The sequence below is a fragment of the Arachis hypogaea genome, chromosome 2, assembly GCF_003086295.3.
Source record: "Arachis hypogaea cultivar Tifrunner chromosome 2, arahy.Tifrunner.gnm2.J5K5, whole genome shotgun sequence".
NCBI lineage: Eukaryota > Viridiplantae > Streptophyta > Magnoliopsida > Fabales > Fabaceae > Arachis > Arachis hypogaea.
Genome location: NC_092037.1, coordinates 72,399,564 through 72,424,141, shown reverse-complemented (window position 1 = coordinate 72,424,141; position 24,578 = coordinate 72,399,564). Strand labels below are relative to the sequence as shown.

At 35.9% G+C, this 24,578-nt stretch overlaps 1 pseudogene; it reads left to right on the top strand.

Annotated features, from left to right (window-relative positions):
• The first annotated feature begins 716 nt into the window (after nt 1–716).
• LOC112726867 (organic cation/carnitine transporter 4-like) lies at nt 717–23,585 on the top strand (annotated as a pseudogene).
• Nucleotides 23,586–24,578: the final 993 nt, after the last annotated feature.

The window sequence follows — 24,578 nt, the reverse complement described above, 5'->3', positions numbered from 1 at the left end:
CCTTAGACCGGGCGCATATCTCTTGGATTCCTTAATCAGAATCTTCGTGGTATAAGCTAGAATTGATGGCAGTATTCATGGAAATCCGGAAAGTCTAACCTTGTCTGTGGTATTCCGAGTAGGATTCCGGAATTGAATGACTGTGATGAGCTTCAAACTCCTGAAGGCTGGGCATTAGTGACAGATGCAAAAGAATCACGGGATTCTATTCCAACCTGATTGAGAACCGATAGATGATTAGCCGTGCTGTGACAGAGCATTTGGACCATTTTCACTGAGAGGATGGGATGTAGCCATTGACAACGGTGATGCCCTACATACAGCTTGCCATAGAAAGGAGCGATAAAAAAACTGGAAGGAAGAAGTAGAAAAGCAAAGATTCAGAAGGAACACAGCACCTCCATACACCTATCTGAAATTTCCACCATTGAATTACATGAGTAACTTTATCTTTATTTTCTATTTACTTTATTATCATTATTTAAACCAATAATCTCTTAAATTAGTTAAATCCGCCTGACTGGGATTTACAAGATGACCATAGCTTGCTTCATACCAACAATCTCTGTGGGATCGACCCTTACTCACGTAAGGTATTACTTGGACGACCCAATACACTTGCTGGTTAGTTGTGCGGAGTTGTGACAAAGTGTAATTCATGTTTAAGAGCACCAAGTCTTTGGAGCCATTGTTGATGATCACAATTTTGTCTACCAATGACTTTCATGAAGAGGAAGAGCAGGCTAGTATGTAGTTTGCTAATCTTTGTTAATTATTACATGAATTAATTTTTACTTGATTTATTTTGTTGATTGGTTTCAATATGTGTAGTCTAATTCGTTGGAGCGCGAGGCGACATTGGCAAAAACCTTCATGTATACCCATACATTGAAGGCCATCAAGGTGAGATTTGCTTATGAGCAGTTTGCAGTTCATTATGTGAGTTTCAAATAATTTTAAGTTTGAAATGTATTCGGTTTAAAGTCAATTAACTATCATCCTAATCATAATGTTTGTTACATAGGAGGATTACACGCAGAGATTGGAGGCCACGACTCAGCAATCTTAACCTAGTGGGCACGACCCTGGCTCCAATGCCTCAGTCGTTGATCCTGATTGTAACACCCTAATATTCAAATCCTTATGCTCGAGTCATAAGTCAATAATATTACGGTGGTAGGACTCTCAGGTGGATCTTTAATATATAAATATAAGTATAACTGAAAGGAGTATTGATCGAGAAACCTGAAAAGAGTAAAAATAAAATCACAAAGACATATCACTCACGTTTCGACAACAAAAGACAAACCGTGAAGCCGAAAGCGATATAAAGATAGAGGCATAAAGGAGATTAAGAGATAGATAATAGATATATATATATATATATATATATATATATATATATATATATATATATATATATATATATATATAGCATAAGTAAATAGCCACTAGTCCCGACCCGTAAAGTTTAGGCCGGCTAGGGTACAATATGAAAGTAGTTAACAACATAATCTCCTAATCTCTCCCAAAAGAAACATAAGAGCCTTTATAGTCCAGTTTAAAAGAGTTCAATACATAATATAATCTTTTCAAAATAAAGGTGGAGAGATTCTAAGAAAAACATAAAGTAGGGAAAATAAAGATCTTCGCTGTCTCTCAGACGAACCACAGCTCACTTCTGAGCACCTGGACCTATATTTGAAAAATAAGAGATATATACGGAATAAGAACCCCTGACCCATGGGTTCCCAGTAAGGTAAAAGTGCCAAATAAATACAATGCACTGCAATAAAAACTCACTAAGCATCCTAAACTTCTCATCACCAATTATCCATCCTAAGTTCCCGCTAATCCATGAATAGGCAACTGTCATAAGGGAATGCTAAATCTAATTTATATTTCTCATGTATCCTACTCGCTGACTCTCCCATGAATTAGACTCAGAATCATAAACAAAACCATCACCAGTTGTTCTGTCTCAGCAATTCTATATCAATACATCATATCCTCACCTGGAGCTAGTGAACTCACTTCACTGCGTCTACCCAGGGAGCTCAAATTATCTCATTCAATCACATTATCAATTCATCTCCTCAAAAACAGCCCTCAGCGTCCATCGACACCAGCGTGAGGGACCTCTCAGTTGTATAAACACAAGCAATGCAGGTAAGTAATGCACAATTAAGGTACAAGTAGAACAAGTAGCACATAATCAGGTAACATAGCATATCTGATATAGCAATCCAAAACAAATTGGCAAACCCACACAATTCAAACATATGCAAATGATGTATGCCTACCCTATAGCTGATGATATCATTTATCAGTTATATAGCCAACTCGACAAGTCCTGGTAGCTAACCATTGGACTGTCCCTCTGTCGTGCATCCCCAACTCGAGTTATTCTTGATCATGATCATGATCATAATCATAATCATACAACACCCGCACTGGTGTGTATCCATACAACATCCACACTGGTGTTTATCCACGGGGGCGAGCTCATCCGGAACTTTCACAATGTCCGGCCACACTTACGACATAGGGTCAACAGAGTATCAAGTCTCCACCTGGAGCACGTGGTGGCTAGCCATTGCTTTCATCCAGGGAAACTCGTATCTCAGATAGTGGAAGTGCAACATTTATATTTCATTCAATAGCATATATGCATTTATACTCAGCCATAATCAATAATGGCTCTGCCGTAACCCGGCAATAACTCAGCCATCCAGCTCACAATTCAATCTAGAACTAGCCAATTTATCAACATATGCAGTCCTTCGGCTCATGGCACATAACACACTTCCACCGCCATCCTCCGTATCTCATACAATCATCCGTGATCATCATTGATCATAAATTTTTCCCTTGTTCCATTCACAAGTTATCATATCCCCTAGCTCCATTCTCATTGTTAGGCATATCATAATGATTTAATACACAAGGGGTGAGATCGGAGGCTTAGAAGTATGAAATTTGGCTTTTAAAACTCAAAAATCAACTTTGGGATGAAAACAAGGCCACACTTACGCGTCGTTCATGCGCACGCGTGGATGGCCAAAAAGTTCATCGACGCGTATGCGTTGCCCACGCGCACGCGTGGATGGGAAAACAGCCAAGTGACGCCTACGCGTTAGCCACGCGTATGCGTGGGTGTGTTTTATGCCTCCACGCACAAAACAGGTACACTTCTCGCACAACTCTCGGGTAGCATGCTGGGAAATTGGTGCAGCACATCAACGCGTACGCGTGGATAGTGCGTTTTTGAAAAACGAAGTGTACGCATCAGTCACGCCTACGCGTGGGGGCACTCTGCTAAAAATTTTTCTAAGTTAAAAGCTGCAGAATTCACAAATTCAACCCCCAATCTTCTGACGGACATAACTTCTTCATTTCAAATCATTTTTCGCCCGTTCTTCGAACGACATGAACATCCCGAATCCAATTTTATTTCTAAATAAGTTTGGCACAAAACGGAAATCCGGAGTCCAAGTTATGCCCCGTCAAAGTATGCCCCAAAACTATATTTTCATACAAAATCACAAAGTGCCATTTTCAAAACAAACCAATTTCATCCCTTTTCAAAATCAACCAAAACATACCGATTTTAACCCTTTTTGAAATCAATCCGAATATATCAAAAATCAACATCAACATATACAATCGATATCATTCTCACCATCAACATGGTTTCATCCACTACTCAACCTCAACCAATCGTCAAACATATATCAAGCATGCATATCTCTCATGCTTCATACCATCAAAACATCAATATTCATAATCACACATATGACCACATAATTTACCTCAACCAAAACCAAATCTATCTCATCTACACAATTTCACGCACAACCATCAAATTGCACATTTCAATTCCTCAAACCTTATTATACAATAACCAAACCAATTGTTCACACATTCAATATGTAAAATCCATCCAATCACTTATATCATCACACAATACACACACCAACTTACCTTTCTTTTTTCTTTCTGGCCTCCGACCCAAAATTCACGGCCCCCGGCCCAAATTCACAATTTAAATGCATATTACACAAATCAATACCCATTATCCAATTTATCAAATTCTCAACACACCAAACATACAAGGCCACACAATCCTCAACTCAATCATTAATTCACATTACATATCAACTATGCATATTAGTACCAACCATTTACACAATCTAAACTTAATCCTAGGGGCATCTAGCCTAGGAATTCTCATCACACCACACGGTACTTAAATAAAACTTAAACCATACCTCTTGTAGCCAAACCAATTGAGCCTCTTCTTTGGAAGTCTCCACCAACCCTAGTTCCAAGCCTCACCAAAACTCCTCAAACAACACTAATCTCCCAATTGTGCACCAAAATCACCAAATACACTAACATAACCAATTTTACATATATACATTAATGTAGGGTTCATGAAATAAATAAATCAAAAGGGTTGGAGGGTTTCTTACCTTAACCCACTGAAGTTTGTGATAAATATCATCCATGGCTCAAACTAGAGCACTCCTAAATAACCAAAATCACAAGGTTTCCTCAAAACCCAAACCAAATTCAAATTTAAAGAGGAAAAAGAAAATTGGGTAGAGGAAAAAAGATTACTCACCAAAAAACTTAGATATAATTGTAGAGGATGAGAAGAGCAACGCGTGGTCGCAAACGGCAAATCAATCGGAGCTCCAGAGAGAAAGTTATGGTAATTTGAAGATCAAAGAGAGTTAGGTTTTCTCTCTGCTCTTCTCTCTTCTCAATTCAGCGCCTCTTTCCTCATTTTTAGGGTGAATGAGCTGAAATGCTCATAACTAATGTTTATATATGTTGGGCCTTGGGCATTTAGGCCCGGTTCACTTATCTTTGTCCGTTGGCCTAATTTTGGGCCAAAACCCTTAAGATTAGCGCTCTAACTCGCACTTTAAATATTTCTATCTACCCTAATTATAATTCCTCATTTCTTAACTTTATTTACTTATAATCAATTTTCTCAGCTGCAGTACCAGACAGATCTCAGCCAGTATTGCCGGTTAAAATTCCCGCACGCGTTTTTATGCAGAAAACTATGTTTTCCGACTCAGAAAAATTCACTGAATCCAAATATCATATTTAAATTATCAAATTCCAATTGCCAAATCTTCTAACCATATTCATTCCTATTTAATTTTTTATTTAATTAATTACAGTTAGACCAGATTTTACACTGATAGGGTTTGGCGCGAGACCGCCTTTGAGCCCTATAAGAAATGTATCTATGTATTGGGGTCATTATTCGCCAACGGCCTCCACACCTCCACATTGGCAGCTTCATTTGCCTTTGTCTCTTGATGAGCGGATAATTTATACGCTTTTTGGCATTGTTTTTAGTATGTTTTTAGTATGATCTAGTTAGTTTTTAGTATATTTTTATTAGTTTTTAGTTAAAATTCACTTTTCTGGACTTTACTATGAGTTTGTGTGTTTTTCTGTGATTTCAGGTATTTTCTGGCTGAAATTGAGGGACCTGAGCAAAAATCTGATTCAGAGACTAAAAAGGACTGCAGATGGTGTTGGATTCTGACCTCCCTGCACTCGAAGTGGATTTTCTGGAGCTACACAAGCCCAATTGGCGCGCTCTCAACGGCGTTGGAAAGTAGACATCCTGGGCTTTCCAGCAATATATGATAGTCCATACTTTGCCCAAGATTTGATGGCCCAAACCGGCGTTCAAAGTTACCCTCAGAATTTCCAGCGTTAAACGCCGGAACTGGCACCAAAATGGGAGTTAAACGCCCAAACTGGTACAAAAGCTGGCGTTTAACTCCAAGAAGAGTCTCTACACGAAAATGCTTCAATGCTCAGCCCAAGCACACACCAAGTGGGCCCGGAAGTGGATTTTTATGTCATTTACTCATCTCTGTACACCCTAGGCTACTAGTTTTCTATAAGTAGGACCTTTTACTATTGTATTAGGGGGATCTTTCAATCTTTGGATCTTTTGATCATGTTTTGATGATTGAACCCTCATTGAGAGGCTGGCCATTCGGCCATGCCTAGACCTTGTTCTTATGTATTTTTAACGGTGGAGTTTCTACACACCATAGATTAAGGTGTGGAGCTCTGCTGTACCTCGAGTATTAATGCAATTACTATTGTTCTTCTATTCAATTCCGCTTGTTCTTGTTCTAAGATATCACTTGTTCTTCAACTTGATGAATGTGATGATCCGTGACACTCATCATCATTCTCACCTATGAACGTGTGACTGACAACCACCTCCGTTCTACCTTCGATTGGGTGAATATCTCTTGGATTCCTGATACACGATGCATGGTTGATCGCCTGACAACCGAGTGCTCGCCTGACAAACGAGCCAGCCATTCCGTGAGATCAGAGTCTTCGTGGTATAGACTAGAACTGATGGCGGCATTCAAGAGAATCCGGAAGGTCTAACCTTGTCTGTGGTATTCTGAGTAGGACTCAATGATTGAATGACTGTGACATGCTTCAAACTCCTGAAGGCGGGGCGTTAGTGACAGACGCAAAAGAATCACTGGATTCTATTCCGGCCTGATCGAGAACCGACAGATGGATAGCCGTACCGTGACAGGGTGCGTTGAACATTTCCACTGAGAGGATGGGAGGTAGCCACTGACAACGGTGAAACCCTTGCATAAGCTTGCCATGGAAAGGAGTAAGAAGGATTGGATGAAGACAGTAGGAAAGCAGAGAGACGGAAGGGACAAGCATCTTCATACGCTTATCTGAAATTCCTACCAATGAATTGCATAAGTATCTCTATCTTTATCTTTATGTTTTATTCGTATATCACCATATCCATTTGAGTTTGCCTGACTAAGATTTACAAGGTGACCATAGCTTGCTTCATACCAACAATCTCTGTGGGATCGACCCTTACTCGCGTAAGGTTTATTACTTGGACGACCCAGTACACTTGCTGGTTAGTTGTGCGAAGTTGTGTTTATGCCATGGTATTGAACACCAAGTTTTTGGATTCATTACCGGGGATTATTTGTGTTGAGAAAAGTATTGATCACAATTTCGCGCTACCAAGTTTTTGGCGCCGTTGTCGGGGATTGTTGAGTTTGGACAACTGACGGTTCATCTTGTTGCTTAGATTAGGTATTTTTTTTTCTTCAGAGTTCTTAAGAATGAATTCTATGGTTTCAAGGTGATGTTCTTATCATCACCAAAGCTGATTGATCTTCATCAATTTAGCTCTTGAATGCAATGTTCTGCTGAAGCTTGGTTGACCATGTCTAATTCCTTTAGACTGAAGCTTTAGACTAATATTGCATGATTCCTGGAATTCTCATTAAGAATTTTGATACCTTTTTCCACTTTATTTTCGAAAAAAAAAGCACAAAAAAATTTACAAAATCATAAAATCCAAAAATATTTTTTTTTGTTTGAGTCTAGTGTTTCATTTTAAGTTTGGTGTCAATTGCATGCATTCATTCATGTGTCTTAAGGATCTTCAAGTTATTCTTGATGATTTCTTACTCTGATCTTTGAATTCTCTTGACTTGAGTGTTTATGTGTCTCATATGCATTCTCATTAGTGTCAGTAGTATACAAACTGCTAAGTTTGGTGTCTTGCATGCATCGTTATTTGATTTTAGTTGCATTTTGATTATTCCTTATTATTAAAAATCCAAAAATATTTTTTTAATTTGTGTCTTTTCAAGTCAACAATACAGAGAATTGAAGATTCAGAACATACTGCAGAGGAATTGCACAGAAAAAGCTGAGCGTTCAAAACGCCCAGTAAGGAAGACAGACTGGCGTTTAAACGCCAGCCAGGGCACCTGGTTGGGCGTTTAACGCCCAAAAGGGTAGTATTTTGGGCGTTAAACGCCAGAATGTGCACCATTCTGGGCGTTTAACGCCAGGATGGCACAAGAGGGAAGATTTTGTTTTCAATGCAAATTTTTTTTTCCAACTTTTCAAAATTTTTCAAAATCAAATCTTTTTCAAATCATATCTTTTCAATGTAATCTTTTTCAAAATCAATTTCTTTCTATTTTCAAAAATACTTGCTATCAATTAATGATTTGATTCAACATCTCAAGTATGTTGCCTTTTCTGTTGAGAAAGGTTTAATGTTTGAATCATATCTTTTCTTGATAGCCAAGTCATTAATTTTCAAAATCAAATCTTTTTAAAATGTTTTTCAAATCATATCTTCTCAATCACATCTTTTTAAAACTAATCATATCTTCTTAACCACATCTTTTTCAAAATAGCTTTCAATCAAATCTTTTTGATTTCTAATTTCAAAATCTTTTTCAAAAATCACTTTACCTCTTTCTCACTCTTGGTTTTCGAAAATCAATTAAGGTTTTTCAAAATGTTTTCAAAATCTTTTACTTAATTTTCGAAAATTGCTTCCCTTCTTCTCACATTCTTCTATTTATGGACTAACACTATTCTTTAATGCAAAATTCGAACTCCATCTTCTTTGATAAGTTCGAATTTTCTACTTCTACCTTACATTTTTCTTTTCCTCTGACACCTCAAGGAATCTCTATACTGTGACATAGAGGATTCCATATTTTCTTGTTCTCTTCTCTTTCTTATGAGCAGGAGCAGAGACAAAAGCATTCTTGTTGAGGCTGATCCTGAACCTGAAAGGACCTTGAAGCAAAAGCTAAGAGAAGCTAAGGCACAATTCTCTGTAGAGGACCTAACCAAATTCTTCAAAGAAGAAGAACTCATGGCAGCCGAAAACAACAACAATGCCAACAATGCAAGGAAGGTGCTGGGTGACTTTACTGCACCTACTCCCGACTTCTATGGGAGAAGCATCTCTATCCCTGCCATTGGAGCAAACAACTTTGAGCTTAAGCCTCAATTGGTTTCTCTAATGCAACAGAATTGCAAGTTCCATGGACTTCCATTGGAAGATCCTCATCAGTTCTTAGCTGAATTCTTGCAAATCTGTGACACTGTCAAGACTAATGGGGTTGACCCTGAGGTCTACAGACTTATGCTATTCCCTTTTGCTGTAAGAGACAGAGCTAGGACATGGTTGGACTCACAACCTAAAGAAAGCCTGGACTCTTGGGAAAAGCTAGTCAATGCCTTCTTGGCAAAGTTCTTTCCACCTCAAAAATTGAGTAAGCTTAGAGTGGATGTCCAAACCTTCAGACAGAAGGAAGGAGAATCCCTCTATGAAGCTTGGGAAAGATACAAACAATTAATCAGAAAGTGTCCCTCTGACATGCTTTCTGAATGGAGCATCATAGGTATTTTCTATGATGGTCTCTCTGAACTATCCAAGATGTCTTTGGATAGCTCTGCTGGAGGATCTCTTCATCTGAAGAAGACGCCTACAGAAGCTCAAGAGCTGATTGAAATGGTTGCAAATAACCAATTCATGTACACTTCTGAAAGGAATCCTGTGAACAATGGGACTAATCAGAAGAAAGGAGTTCTTGAGGTTGACACTCTGAACGCCATATTAGCTCAGAATAAAATATTGACTCAGCAAAGCAATTTGATTTCTCAAAGTCTGTCTGGAATGCAAAATGCACCAAGCAGTACTAAAGAAGCTTCATCGGAAGAAGAAGCTTATGACCCTGAGAACCCTTCAATGGAAGAGGTGAATTACATGGGAGAACCCTATGGAAACACCTATAATCCTTCATGGAGAAATCATCCAAATCTCTCATGGAAAGATCAACAGAGACCTCAACAAGGTTTCAACAATAATAATGGTGGAAGAAACAGGTTTAGCAATAGCAAGCCTTTTCCATCATCTTCTCAGCAACAGACAGAGAGTTCTAAGCAGAACACCTCTGACTTAGCAACCATGGTCTCTGATCTAATCAAAACCACTCAAAGTTTCATGAATGAAACTAGGTCCTCCATTAGAAATTTGGAGGCACAAGTGGGTCAGCTGAGCAAGAAAATTACTGAACTCCCTCCTAGTACTCTCCCAAGCAATACAGAAGAAAATCCAAAAGGAGAGTGCAAGGCCATCAACATGGCCGAATTTTGGGAGGAAGAAGAGGCAGTGAACGCCACTGAGGAGGACCTCAATGGACGTCCACTAGCCTCCAATGAGTTCCCAAATGAGGAACCATGGGAATCTGAGGCTCAAAATGAAACCATAGAGATTCCATTGGACTTACTTCTGCCATTCATGAGCTCTGATGAGTATTCTTCCTCTGAAGAGGATGAGTATGTCACTGAAGAGCAAGTTGCTAAATACCTTGGAGCAATCATGAAGCTAAATGACAAGTTATTTGGAAATGAGACTTGGGAGGATGAACCCCCTTTGCTCACCAAAGAACTGATGACTTGTCTAGGCAGAAATTACCTCAAAAGAGACAGGATCCTGGGAAGTTTTCAACACCTTGTATCATAGGCACCATGACCTTCAAAAAGGCCTTGTGTGACTTAGGGTCAAGTGTAAACCTCATGCCTCTCTCTGTAATGGAGAAGCTAGGGATCTTTGAGGTACAAGCTGCAAAAATCTCACTAGAGATGGCAGACAACTCGAGAAAACAAGCTTATGGACTTGTAGAGGATGTTCTGGTAAAGGTTGAAGACCATTACATCCCTACTGATTTCATAGTCCTAGAGACTGGGAAGTGCATGGATGAATCCATCATCCTTGGCAGACCCTTCCTAGCCACAGCAAAGGCTGTGATTGATGTTGATAGAGGAGAGTTGATCATTCAAGTGAATGAAGAATCCTTGGTGTTTAAGGCTCAAGGATATCCCTCTGTCACCATGGAGAGGAAGCATGAAGAGCTTCTCTCAAAACAGAGCCAAACAGAGCCCCCACAGTCAAACTCTAAGTTTGGTGTTGGGAGGCCACAACCAAATTCTAAGTTTGGTGTTGAACCCCCACATTCAAACTCTAAGTTTGGTGTTGGGAGGTTCCAACATTGCTCTGAGTATCTGTGAGGCTCCATGAGAGTCCTCTGTCAAGCTACTGACATTAAAGAAGCGCTTGTTGGGAGGCAACCCAATGTTATATTTTATATATTTTTCTTTGTTATTTTATATTTTTTTTGTAGGTTGATGATCATGAGAAGTCACAAAATCAATGAAAAAAGCAAAAACAGAAAGAAAAACAGCACACCCTGGAGGAGAGCTTGCTGGCGTTTAAACGCCAGTAAGGCTAGCTGTTGGGCGTTTAACGCCCAGTCTGGCACCATTCTGGGCGTTTAACGCCAGAAAGGGGTACCAGACTGGCGTTAAACGCAAGAAAAGGGCAAGAAGCTGGCGTTAAACGCCAGAAATGGGCACTAGCCCGGCGTTTAACGCCAGAATTGGCTAAAAACGCAATTTTGCATGCCATTTGGTGCAGGGATGACTTTTCCTTGACACCTCAGGATCTGTGGACCCCACAGGATCCCCACCTACCCCACCACTCTCTCTCTTCTTCACCCATTCACCAATCACCTCAACACCTCTTCCCCAAAAACCCTTCACCTATCAAATCCCACCTTTCTCTTCACCACTCACATCCATCCTTCATAAAACCCCACCTACCTCACCCTTCAAATTCAAACCACTTTCCCTCTCAAACCCTCCCATACATGACCGAACCAAGCCCCTCCCCACTTCTATATAAACCCATCTTCACTCCTTCATTTTCACACAACCTAAACACCACTTCTTCCCCTTTTGGCCGAACACAAAGCCATTCCCTTCTTCCTCATTTCTTCTTCTTCTACTCTCTTCTTTCTTCTTTTGCTCGAGGACGAGCAAACCTTTTAAGTTTGGTGTGGTAAAAGCATTGCTTTTTGTTTTTCCATAACCATTTATGGCATCCAAGGCCGGAGAAACCTCTAGAAAGAGGAAAGGGAAGGCAAAAACTTCTACCTCCGAGTCATGGGAGATGGAGAGATTCATCTCAAGGGTGCATCAAGACCACTTCTATGAAGTTGTGGCCTTGAAGAAGGTGATCCCCGAGGTCCCTTTTTCACTCAAAAAGAGTGAATATCCAGAAATTCGACATGAGATCCGAAGAAGAGGTTGGGAAGTTCTTACCAACCCCATTCAACATGTCGGAATCTTGATGGTTCAAGAGTTCTATGCCAATGCATGGATCACCAAGAACCATGACCAAAGTATGAACCCGGATCCAAAGAATTGGCTTACTATGGTTCGGGGGAAATACTTGGTTTTTAGTCCGAAAAATGTAAGGTTGGCATTCAACTTGCCCATGATGCAAGGAGATGAACACCCTTACACTAGAAGGGTCAACTTTGATCAAAGGTTGGACCAAGTCCTCACAGTCATATGTAAAGAGGGCGCCCAATGGAAGAGAGATTTAAGAGGGAAGCCGGTTCAATTGAGAAGGCATGACCTCAAGCCCGTGGCTAGAGGGTGGTTGGAGTTTATTCAACGCTCAATCATTCCCACTAGCAACCGGTCCGAAGTTACCATAGACCGGGCTATCATGGTTCATAGCATCATGATTGGAGAAGAAATAGAAGTTCATGAGGTTATAGCTCAAGAACTCTATAAGGTGGCGGACAAGTCCTCTACCTTGGCAAGGTTAGCCTTTCCTCATCTCATTTGTCACCTCTGTTATTCAGTTGGAGTTGACATAGAGGGAGACGTCCCTATTGATGAGGACAAGCCCATCACTAAGAAGAGGATGGAGCACACAAGAGACCCCACTCATCATGAGATCCCTGAGATTCCTCAAGGGATGCACTTTCCTCCACAAAACTATTGGGAGCAACTAAACACCTCCCTAGGAGAATTGAGTTCCAACATGGGACAACTAAGGGTGGAGCACCAAGAACACTCCATCATCCTCCATGAAGTTAGAGAAGATCAAAGAATCATGAGAGAGGAGCAACAAAGACAAGGAAGAGATATTGAGGAGCTCAAGCACTCCATAGGATCTTCAAGAGGAAGAAAGAGCCGCCATCACTAAGGTGGACCCGTTCCTTAATTTTCTTGTTCTTTATTTTTCTGTTTTTCAAATTTTAGTGCTTATGTTTATCTATGTTTGTGTCTTGTGATCATTAGTGTCCTAGTGTCTATGCCTAAAAGTTATGAATGTCCTATGAATCCATCACCTCTCTTAAAAAAATGTTCTTAATTGAAAAAGAAAAGAATTGCATGAATTTTGAATTTTATAACAGTTTAATTATTTTGATGTGGTGGCAATATTTTTGTTTTCTGAATGTATGCTTAAACAGTGCATATGTCTTTTGAATTTGTGGTTCATGAATGTTGGCTCTTGAAAGAATGATGAAAAAGGAGACATGTTACTGAGGATCTGAAAAATCATAAAAATGATTCTTGAAGCAAGAAAAAGCAATGAAAAAAAAAAGAAAATTTCGAAAAAAAAGAGAGAAAAACGAAAAAAAAGGAAAAGAGAAAAAGAGAAATAGAGTTGTGATCCAAGGCAGAAAGAGTGTGCTTAAGAACCCTGGACACCTCTAATTGGGGACTCTAGCAAAGCTGAGTCACAATCTGAAAAGGTTCACCCAATTATGTGTCTGTGGCATGTATGTATCCGGTGGTAATACTGGAAGACAGAGTGCTTTGGGCCACGGCCAAGACTCAATAAGTAGCTATGTTCAAGAATCATCATACTTAATTAGGAAAATCAATAACACTATCTGGATTCTGAGTTCCTAAAGAAGCCAACCATTCTGAATTTCAAAGGATAGAGTGAGATGCCAAAACTGTTCAGAGGCAAAAAGCTAAAAGCCCCGCTCATCTAATTAATACTGATCTTCATAGATGTTTTTGGAATTCATTGCATATTCTCTTCTTTTTATCTTATTTGATTTTTAGTTGCTTGAGGACAAGCAACAATTTAAGTTTGGTGTTGTGATGAGCGGATAATTTACGCTTTTTGGCATTGTTTTTAGTATGTTTTTAGTATGATCTAGTTAGTTTTTAGTATATTTTTACTAGTTTTTAGTTAAAATTCACTTTTCTGGACTTTACTATGAGTTTGTGTGTTTTTCTGTGATTTCAGGTATTTTCTGGCTGAAATTGAGGGACCTGAGCAAAAATCTGATTCAGAGACTAAAAAGGACTGCAGATGCTGTTGGATTCTGACCTCCCTGCACTCGAAGTGGATTTTCTGGAGCTACAGAAGCCCAATTGGCGCGCTCTTAACGGTGTTGGAAAGTAGACATCCTGGGCTTTCCAGCAATATATGATAGTCCATACTTTGCCCAAGATTTGATGGCCCAAACCGGCGTTCAAAGTCACCCTCAAAATTTCCAGCGTTAAACGCCGGAACTGGCACCAAAATGGGAGTTAAACGCCCAAACTGGCACAAAAGCTGGCGTTTAACTCCAAGAAGAGTCTCTACACGAAAATGCTTCAATGCTCAGCCCAAGCACACACCAAGTGGGCCCGGAAGTGGATTTTTTATGTCATTTACTCATCTCTTTACACCCTAGGCTACTAGTTTTCTATAAGTAGGACCTTTTACTATTGTATTAGGGGGATCTTTCAATCTTTGGATCTTTTGATCATGTTTTGATGATTGAACCCTCATTGGGAGGCTGGCCATTCGGCCATGCCTAGACCTTGTTCTTATGTATTTTCAACGGTGGAGTTTCTACACACCATAGATTAAGGTGTGGAGCTCTGCTGTACCTCGAGTATTAATGCAATTACTATTGTTCTTCTATTCAATTCCACTTGTTCTTGTTCTAAGATATCACTTGTTCTTCAACTTGATGAATGTGATGATCCGTGACACTTATCATCATTCTCACCTATGAACGTGTGACTGACAACCACCTCCGTTCTACCTTCGATTGGGTGAATATCTCTTGGATTCCTGATACACGATGCATGGTTGATCGCCTGACAACCGAGTGCTCGCCTGACAAACGAGCCAGCCATTCCGTGAGATCAGAGTCTTCGTGGTATAGGCTAGAACTGATGGCGGCATTCAAGAGAATCCGGAAGGTCTAACCTTGTCTGTGGTATTCTGAGTAGGACTCAATGATTGAATGACTGTGACGTGCTTCAAACTCCTGAAGGCGGGGCGTTAGTGATAGACGCAAAAGAATCAATGGATTCTATTCCGGCCTGATCGAGAACCGACAGATGGATAGCCGTGCCGTGACAGGGTGCGTTGAACATTTCCACTGAGAGGATGGGAGGTAGCCACTGACAACGGTGAAACCCTTGCATAAGCTTGCCATGGAAAGGAGTAAGAAGGAATGGATGAAGACAGTAGGAAAGCAGAGAGACGGAAGGGACAAGCATCTTCATACGCTTATCTGAAATTCCTACCAATGAATTGCATAAGTATCTCTATCTTTATCTTTATGTTTTATTCGTATATCACCATATCCATTTGAGTTTGCCTGACTAAGATTTACAAGGTGACCATAGCTTGCTTCATACCAACAATCTCTGTGGGATCGACCCTTACTCGCGTAAGGTTTATTACTTGGACGACCCAGTACACTTGCTGGTTAGTTGTGCGAAGTTGTGTTTATGCCATGGTATTGAACACCAAGTTTTTGGATTCATTACCGGGGATTATTTGTGTTGTGAAAAGTATTGATCACAATTTCGCGCTACCATCTCTCCTACCAGCCCTGCCGATCCCGATGAAGTTGTCGATTTGAAGGAGGAGGTGCAGAAGCTCACACAGGAGCTTCACCAACAAGCTCAGTAGTATGAGAAGAGGTGCAATGAGTTTCTTTCACGTGTGGGAGACATCATTTCCATCATGTCGAAGCTAACGGAGAAGTTGGAACGGCTAGAGCATTTACGAAGCTAGATGGTGGTGTACAATAAGCAGATGCACGCTGGAGGTAGTGATGCTACTGGTATCAGTGGCAGCACTACTGGTGGGACACTGACATCAGCACCTAGACTGCCACCTCAACATTGAGAAGACCATGACGATAACGATTACCGAGATCCGTAGGGTTTAGGAATTTAATTTTATTTATTTCATGTCTATTTCATTGTATTTTACTTCTTTGACTTTTTATTATATTCAGACCCTTGATATTTAATAAAATCTTTAGTTGATTTCTAGTATTTAGAATTTGTGCCCTAATTTTGTAAACAAAAATTTTAATTTGACTACTAATTGTACGCTAATTGTACAAAAAAATAACAAAAATTTGCATACCGTCAGATTTATTGGCCGAATAATCTGACTGTAAATGGGCACCACAAAACACAATATGGTGCCAAAATTACCGTAAAAACATTTGATGGTAACCAACTGCTTATTTTCATCGTATTAGTTTTGAAATTCGATGCAAAATTTGCCGGTAATTAGCGTCAGACAAAATAATTCGCCGGTAAATATTTTTCGGCGTTGTTTATACCGTCAACTGCATTCCAACAGTAAATTTGACAGTAAACTAATTACCGATGGATTTATCAAATAAATCTGCCGATAAATCAAATGATGCTTAGTGTTGTGTTTGTAGTGAACAACATATAGATTCATTTTTTGGTGGTTGATTGAATTAAGTTTTTGCACTTGTAGTCCTATGAGCATGACTTGTGTCATTTGGTGAAGATTTCAGTGTCAATTTCAATAAAATATTGTGCTATTGAGATAATTGAACTGATTGTGTTATGATGAAGTTATATATTATACGTCTAGGAATTTTGATGAGCGAAAACTTATGCTCACGGATACCGGCAATTTCACTGGATCATTCAAGTAATACCACGGTGAGTGGATATCATTCTCATGAGGATTAAAGGACTGAGCATGCAAATATCGAATTAAATTACTAATTAGATTAATAGAACCTGGAATTGGTGATTGTTGAAATCCCTAGAATGTTTGAATGCTTGGAAACTTGAAAGTTGAATGCCTCGGATAGTGCTTGTTGAATTGGAAGAAATCAATGGTGGTGAATATCTTGGGTTTCGAGATGCTCATGTTCTAGGAGAATCAAACCTTGTAAACCTAATTCTAAAGTTTGCAAATCTTTATTCATGACGAATCTAAAGTAACTGATTTTCGATGTCTCGACTCCTCGGTTTCTCTTTAATTAACCAACCTCCAATGTCTTAGTCGATCGATTAATCAAAGAGGTTAAGTTCAAAAATCTGATTCAATTTCTCAATGAGAAAACACAATTTTCAATAATTGTCCTAATCCGAATTATATGTCACGTATTCAAAACTTGGGTAATCAAAAATCATATATTGTGTCCCACACTTAGAAAACCACTATGTCTAGTTGATTTAAAAAGTCATGTGAAAGAGTTTTCAAGCACAATTTGAAAATCTGTTTTGTCAAATCAGTTAACAAATCAAAAATGGGATTAGCACACCTGTTAATGCTACTAATCCTTTATTGATGAAGAACCAAAACATTCAATTATAAACAAATTAATGGAAAGCTTTAAAATAGAAGAAAACTTAGATTAATTAACCATTGAAATGTGAACAAAGCTCCTAACCCTTTGACAAAGGTTTAGTGACTCATGCCGGGTGCAAAATCAAAAGTGAAAGTGTTGTCGAAGAACTAGGTTACACTTATTTATACCTAGGTTTTCTCTAATTCAAATCTTAAAAACCTAATCTTATCTTAATTAGAATAAAAAGATTATATATATATATATTTATTTATATTCAAGTACAATGTTAACAGACTATCTTGTCAAAAATGTTATAAACTCATCTAAAGAACCACTAGTATATACAGATGCTAATTACATGTATTGAACTAATATGTTACCTAATACCAACCTCCCCTAAAATCACAGTCTCTTATTCTGTCCTTGACTCCATTCAAACCATTCACTTCCAACCAGCGAATCACTTTTCCCAATTTAGAATCACCTCATTTTTTGTTCCGGCGCAAATCTTTTTTTACTACTTTGGACAGTTAGCCACTTAACCGTCTATTATTTTTTATAAAATAAAAGTAGGTATTCGGTATCAATCAATAAACAAAAAGCTTTTCATAAATAAAATAGTCAAACATGATGCTGGTTGGCTTAAAAAATGAGGAGTACAAAATAAAAAATACTCATTTGATAGAAAATGATATGTCAAATGTCAAATATTATTTCCAACTTAAATTTATATCTATTTGAGATATTAATCTAAATTTAATTTTAGATAACTAAAATTTTTTATAGAATTAATAGTTACCTTATACATTAAATATGCAAAAGTAAACAACAATTTAATTTTACAAATATCAAATTTCTTTGACAAGAAATAAGTGAAATAACTAAAGTCATATTCCTAGAATAACAAACAATTTCTGTTCTTGTAATAAATTAGTATAAATCAAATGAAATAACATTACTTATTATCAAAATCTTTACTAATAATATTAAATGATTAATTGAATTGTAAATAACCTCATCTCTTTTGTAATTAGATTCATGATAATAATATTCACATATACTCGTAGGACTTATGATATTACTACGGTGATGGTACAGTGAAATTCCAAAATGTTATTAGCTCCCAATTTCTATTGGACAATATTGAAGTTCTATTAGATTAGAGACATACATATATAAGTAACCTGCCACATGAAGCACTTCTGTCAAACACATTCATAAACTTCTGTTAAATGGTACTCTCCAAAACTATAAATAACTTAATCACTCTCTAATCTCTTTGTCTCTCCTTCTTTCACCCACACTCTAGTTAATTAACACAAATTTCATACATCTGTGCTAAGAGGGTTTTAAATTGGCAACCACGCTGTCCTCGAACAACCACGAGTTCAGTACGCTGCTGGTGTAGATAACAGTGAGGGAGGCGGAGACGGAGAAGTTCTGCATTGATGAGATGCTCTGAAAATACTGCGGAGAGTTTGAAAAATGGCAGTTGAGACACTTCATCTTCACAAGCTTCACGTGGATGCTGAAGGCCTGCCACACACCATAGTCATAATCTTCACCGACCACGAGTCGGAGTGGCGATGCACTGCCGCCACCTGCGGAGTGGTTGGAAACACCTGCGGAATCCCGCCAGAAGAGTGAGAGTGGGTTACTGGACGCGATAGCGCCACCGTGTCAGAATGGGAACTTATTTGCGGCGACAAATTTAAAATTGTGCTCGTCCAAGCCTTATTCTTTGCAGGATGTATGATTGGTAAGTTACTTTTACTTTTACTTCTTTTTTTTTCATGTAAAGTTAAACCTTAAAATAAAGTTAAATAGTCATAGGTATGAGTCATTTTACGCAATTCATTTATGTATAATCTTTCACTATTTAAGTATATAGAGTCACTCAACTGCAACTGATTCCCTTGACACCCTTACATACCCCTCCTCTTCAATTTTCTCAAATAAGTGAAATAACTAAAGTCATATCTCTAAAATAACGTAATTCATGATTCAGGTAAAATTCTTTTTAACTGCTATTTTCTAGATTTATCTTATCTACCAAATGAATTTAAATAAAAAAATTAAAAAATGTTAAAAACACATTAAATATAAAGATATTTCATGTCTATATTTTTCAGTTTTATAATATCAAAAGATAAAAATGATACAATAATAATATGTATGCAATTCAGTTTGTTATATAATAATATATAAATAATGATTATTTTCTAACATTTTGAAAAGTATCGGAATAATTATTTTTTAAAATTTCAATTTAAATCATAATAATTTAATGAAATAGTAATAATATTAACTAAATGTGTCGGTATAAATTATTAACGTTCTCACACTTTGTTATCTAAACAAATAGTGTAATTGTTATGTATGTAATTCTCAATAGAATAATTATGTTTGCTATTAATAATAATTTTCATTGAAAAAAAAAATTAATATATCTTATTTATTAAATTATATACATATAAATATAATTATTAAATTTACTCACAATACGATAATTATTTATGGTCATAATTATTATATATAATATTTGTTAATAATAGGATATTTTAATGAGAAAATGCAAAATAGTACTAATTTTTTTTGGCGTGCAATTATTATGATAATTACTTCATGTTATTATGTCTTTGAAAATTATTGTTAAATAGCAATCTTAATTGGTATCATTAATTGCTTATTTGTTAAATTAATATCTGTTTAGTGTTAAATAATTACTAATAAGTATTTTAATATTTGTTAAATTATTTTTTAATTATTATTTGATAATTAAATTATCAAGTTTGATTTGATCAAATAAATCATCTAAATAGAATTTGAATTTAGTTTAAACATTACTTGAAAGTTGAAATTTTTTTTTTCTGATTATCTATCTTTGAATAAATCATAAACATGTGATATTGAAAACTAAAATTTATTAGATATAGCTAAATATCATTTTTTTATTTTAAAATTTTAATTTGAAATTTTTTTTTATGAAATTACATGTTTTAATACTTAAGAGACTAAAATAGGTTTAAAATAGTATATTCAGAGAGTTATCAAATTTATACATATTTACGTGAATTTATGAAATTTACTCAAATTCATTCTAATTTATTTTATACATATTTATGTAAATTTATGAAATCTACTCAAATTCATCCTAATTTATTTAAATATAAATAATTAATTATTAAATTTATTTTATTAATCTAAATTCGTAAACTTTGAAAAAATTTAAAAGTTAAGTCGAAAATTTAACAACTTTATTTTCTACAAAATAAAATCTGTAAAAACAAATTATGAATATATCAAATCAAAATTAACAAGAAAAAAATTATAAATTTGGTCTCAAAAGATAAAAGATTAACAAAATTATATATGAAAAGAATATTATTTAATTGTTAATATTAAATACACGTACGCTTTAATTAAGATAGACTCTTTATTTGTAGTGAACAAACTTATAAGCTAAAAATAAAAATAAAAAATATTTATTATAAGATATATATTAAAAATAGTTTAAACTTGTAAAAAAGTCTTAATAATTAATAAAAATTGTAAAAAAAGGTTGAGATTTACGAGATAAAAAGAATAACTCAATTATTTCAATCTTAAAGTACAAAGATAATAAATTTAAGCTATTTAATGTAATGTTTGAAAAATAGCTTAGATAAAAATAAAAAATAAGAAATACATTTAACGTAAAAATACAATTTTTTTAGTATAGAATCCAAAATATATTTTTTTCTTTTGATTTTTTTTCTCTTTGGTTCAGTTTGTGCATATTTTACTTATATAGGAGCGAAATATTTAAGTAAAATATTTACATATTTTTCATATATAAAATTACAAAATATGACTAAAACTTTTAAGATATATTTTGTTATTTTGTTGGTGAAATACAAAAATGATAGATAAAATAATAAATTTTAAGATTTTACACAAATTAAAAAAATTTGAGAAACATGAAAAAATGAGAAAAAATAAATATTCTAGCATTATTTTTCATCGATTTTTTTAATAAACTTTTAATTTTATAAAATTAATGATAACATATGTATTTAAGAGTTAATTTAAAAAAATAAAAAATAAAAAATAAAATTTCACTGTAAAAAATTGTTTGAAAAAAAATGACTTAACATAATTCACATAAGTCATGGATAGACTGACTCATTATATATTATAATGAAATAGTCTAAATTGGATAGATTAGATATTTTCATCCATTCCAAACTGAAAAAAAGAAAAATTTGTTGCAGACTTTTTCACATTTTCTAAAATTGATATGCACAATATTTTTATTCATCAAATCTTGACTACTAGTAGAAATTGAATCATATTCCAAGTAAGTAGAGTGACACATATGAACATCTTCCTATAATGTAATGATAATTTGATGTCTTTTTTTATAGTTGTTATTTTTTTTATTTAATTAATAAATCTAATTCGCAAATTTTAAAATTTCGTATAACATAAATAGAAAAGTTTAATTAGTGTTAAAATTTAGTACAACATAATTTAAGGATTAAATTTGTATATTTAAAAAAATCAAAACTATAAATTTAACATTTAGATTTGTAAAGCCTTAAATCTAATTATCCAACTCTATTTTATAGTAAAACATACCAGGTCCTAATAATATTAAAAAATATTATTGTTAGTCCAATTTTAAAATTAAAAAGTATAAATTTATCGTATTTTCCTTAAAATATTTGCATTACTAGAAAAATAAATATTTTCTATCTTAGACTATATATAATATTTAATAACAAAATATTTTAAAAAATAAAAATAGAAAATATTTTGTTTTTAAATTTACATAAAAGATACCGTAATATAATTAGATTTTTTTTGAATAATTCTGAACACTTTCTTAATCTAAAAGTACTTTCATAAACTAAAAGTTTAATTCTAAAACATAATCTTCTACAATATATATATATTTTGCATATTCAAAATACTCATAAAAAGAATCAATTAATCACAAAAAAGAGAAATGATGTAGGTTCAAAATTATGAAAGTAATTTTGATATCAATGTAAAAAATAATTTATATACTAGTATTATTATTGTTGTTTAATCATAGAATTAATTTATATTTTTAGGTACCGGAATATTTGGTCACCTATCAGACTCATTTCTTGTAAGAAAAGAATCACTAATGGTGGTTTGTGCCTTAAATACCATCTTTGGTTGCCTCACAACATTCTCCCCAAACTATTGGATCTACGTCATTCTCCGCTTTCTCACCAGCTTTAGCACTGGTGGCGTTGGCCTATGTGCATTCGTCTTTGCCATCGAGAATATTGGCCCCACAAAATGTGGCATCGCCGGAATGTCCACCTTCTACTTCTTCTCCATCGGCATTGCCATCCTCTCCGCCGTTGCCTATGTCTTCCAAACATGGCGCGAGCTTTACATTGCGTCCTCCATCTCCTCCATTCTCTTCTTGATCCTTGTCATCCCTTTCCTCTCAGAGTCTCCAAGAACCACTTTGTTCGCAGAAGAGTAACCGAAGTCATGAAAATCATGTCCACTATTGCTTTTACCAATGAAAAACACTTCTCTAGTGGTGTTCTTCTTGCACTCGGCAAAAAAGTCGAAGTAGAAGAAGAAGTAAAAATAGAAGCACTAACCTTGGCCTATAAGAACAATTCTTTGGAAAATAAAGATGCAGTTGGTGGTTTTATCGTTGACATGCTTCGATCCCCAATCACTAGAATAAGGTTGATTCTAATGGTGGCAATTAGCTTCTTTTGCGCTATTGTGTACTATGGTCTGAGCTTGAACGTGGTGAATCTTGATACTAACCTTGACATGAACGTGGTGCTGAACGTGGTGGCGGAGATGCCGGTGTATGGGATAACGGTGATTTTGTTGGACAAGTTTGGGAGAAAGCCGTTGGCAATAGGGACAATGTGGTTCAATGGTTTGTTTTGTTTGTTAGGTAGTTTAATGGGGAATGTTGGAGTGTGAAAGTTAGTAAGAATGGTGTGTGGTATATTGGGGATATTTGGGATGGCAGGAACTTACAAATTATTATTTATTTACACGGCCGAGTTGTTCCCCACAGTGGTGAAGAACACCGCACTAGGGTGCATGACACAGGCGGGGCAAATCGGGGCGATATTGTCACAAGTGGTGGTGGTTTTGGAAAGGCTTCCATTCGTGGTGTTTGCTGTGTGTGGAATTGTGGGTGGCATGTTTGCATTTTATTTGCCAGAAACTTTGAATCAACCACTGTATGATACATTCTTTGGGTTAGAAGCTGGGCTTGTTTGATGTTTTTATATTATTGGTCCACTAAGATTAACTTTTTAGTATCATCTTCAAGCAAGACTTTAATTTTATGGTCATCATGTATGTCTTGCAACAAGTGTGGATGGAATTCTTGAATATTGTGTGTATAAATGAGTGTGGTGTGGATAAGTTTGTAATGGTTAAAAACTTGGTTAGACCAAGTAATGGATGAAACCCTTAAATATTGTGTGTGTGAGTATGGTGTGAATGAATTTGTAATGTTTATGATTGGGGACTATCCAATCCATTTAAAAAAGAAAAAATTATGGTTATCTCTGTTAATATTATTTTCTAGTGGCCAAATTTTGGTAAAGTTCAAGGTTACTGAGTAATTCTAAATTTTTAATTTACGTATTAGTAGTTGTAAGAGAAAAAATGATGTGTTTCGACTTTCATTTAATCTTACCTTGCATTCCAAATCACATTCTTCATTTAATCCTAATTTGTTCTAAATGCGTGCCTAGTTCATTTTCTGCTAAAATGTTTTCGATCCACAATTTCCATAATTTCAACTCAAACCTACTTAAAATCCTCTCCTCTCAATTCTCATCAACTGAACAAACAACACTTCAAATGCTCAAACCATTCTTTCTAACAACTAAAATGGCAAGATCACATTCTTACTCTCCTTAATTTATCTCTTCTTCTGCACAATTCTTATTAATTTTCTGCTAGTGCTATTGTTAATTTTTACTAGCATATCTACTATTTCAGCATTTGGGTTGATTGGGTTAGAAGACTTGAACAAATCTTCAAAATAAGGCTGGGCAATCTCTGCTATACCTATCGCATCTAATTTACATTTCCCACTCTCATTCTCTAGACTAGTTATACGATTCTTTCGATTTCTAATATGAAATTTAAAGTGAAAATATTTGGTATTATTATCGCCCTACTTCAGAAACTCTAGCCTCCTCCCTCCAGTACTTTTACTCTATTAGATAGGCCTCTTATAGCTCCTCTTCTCACTGCCAA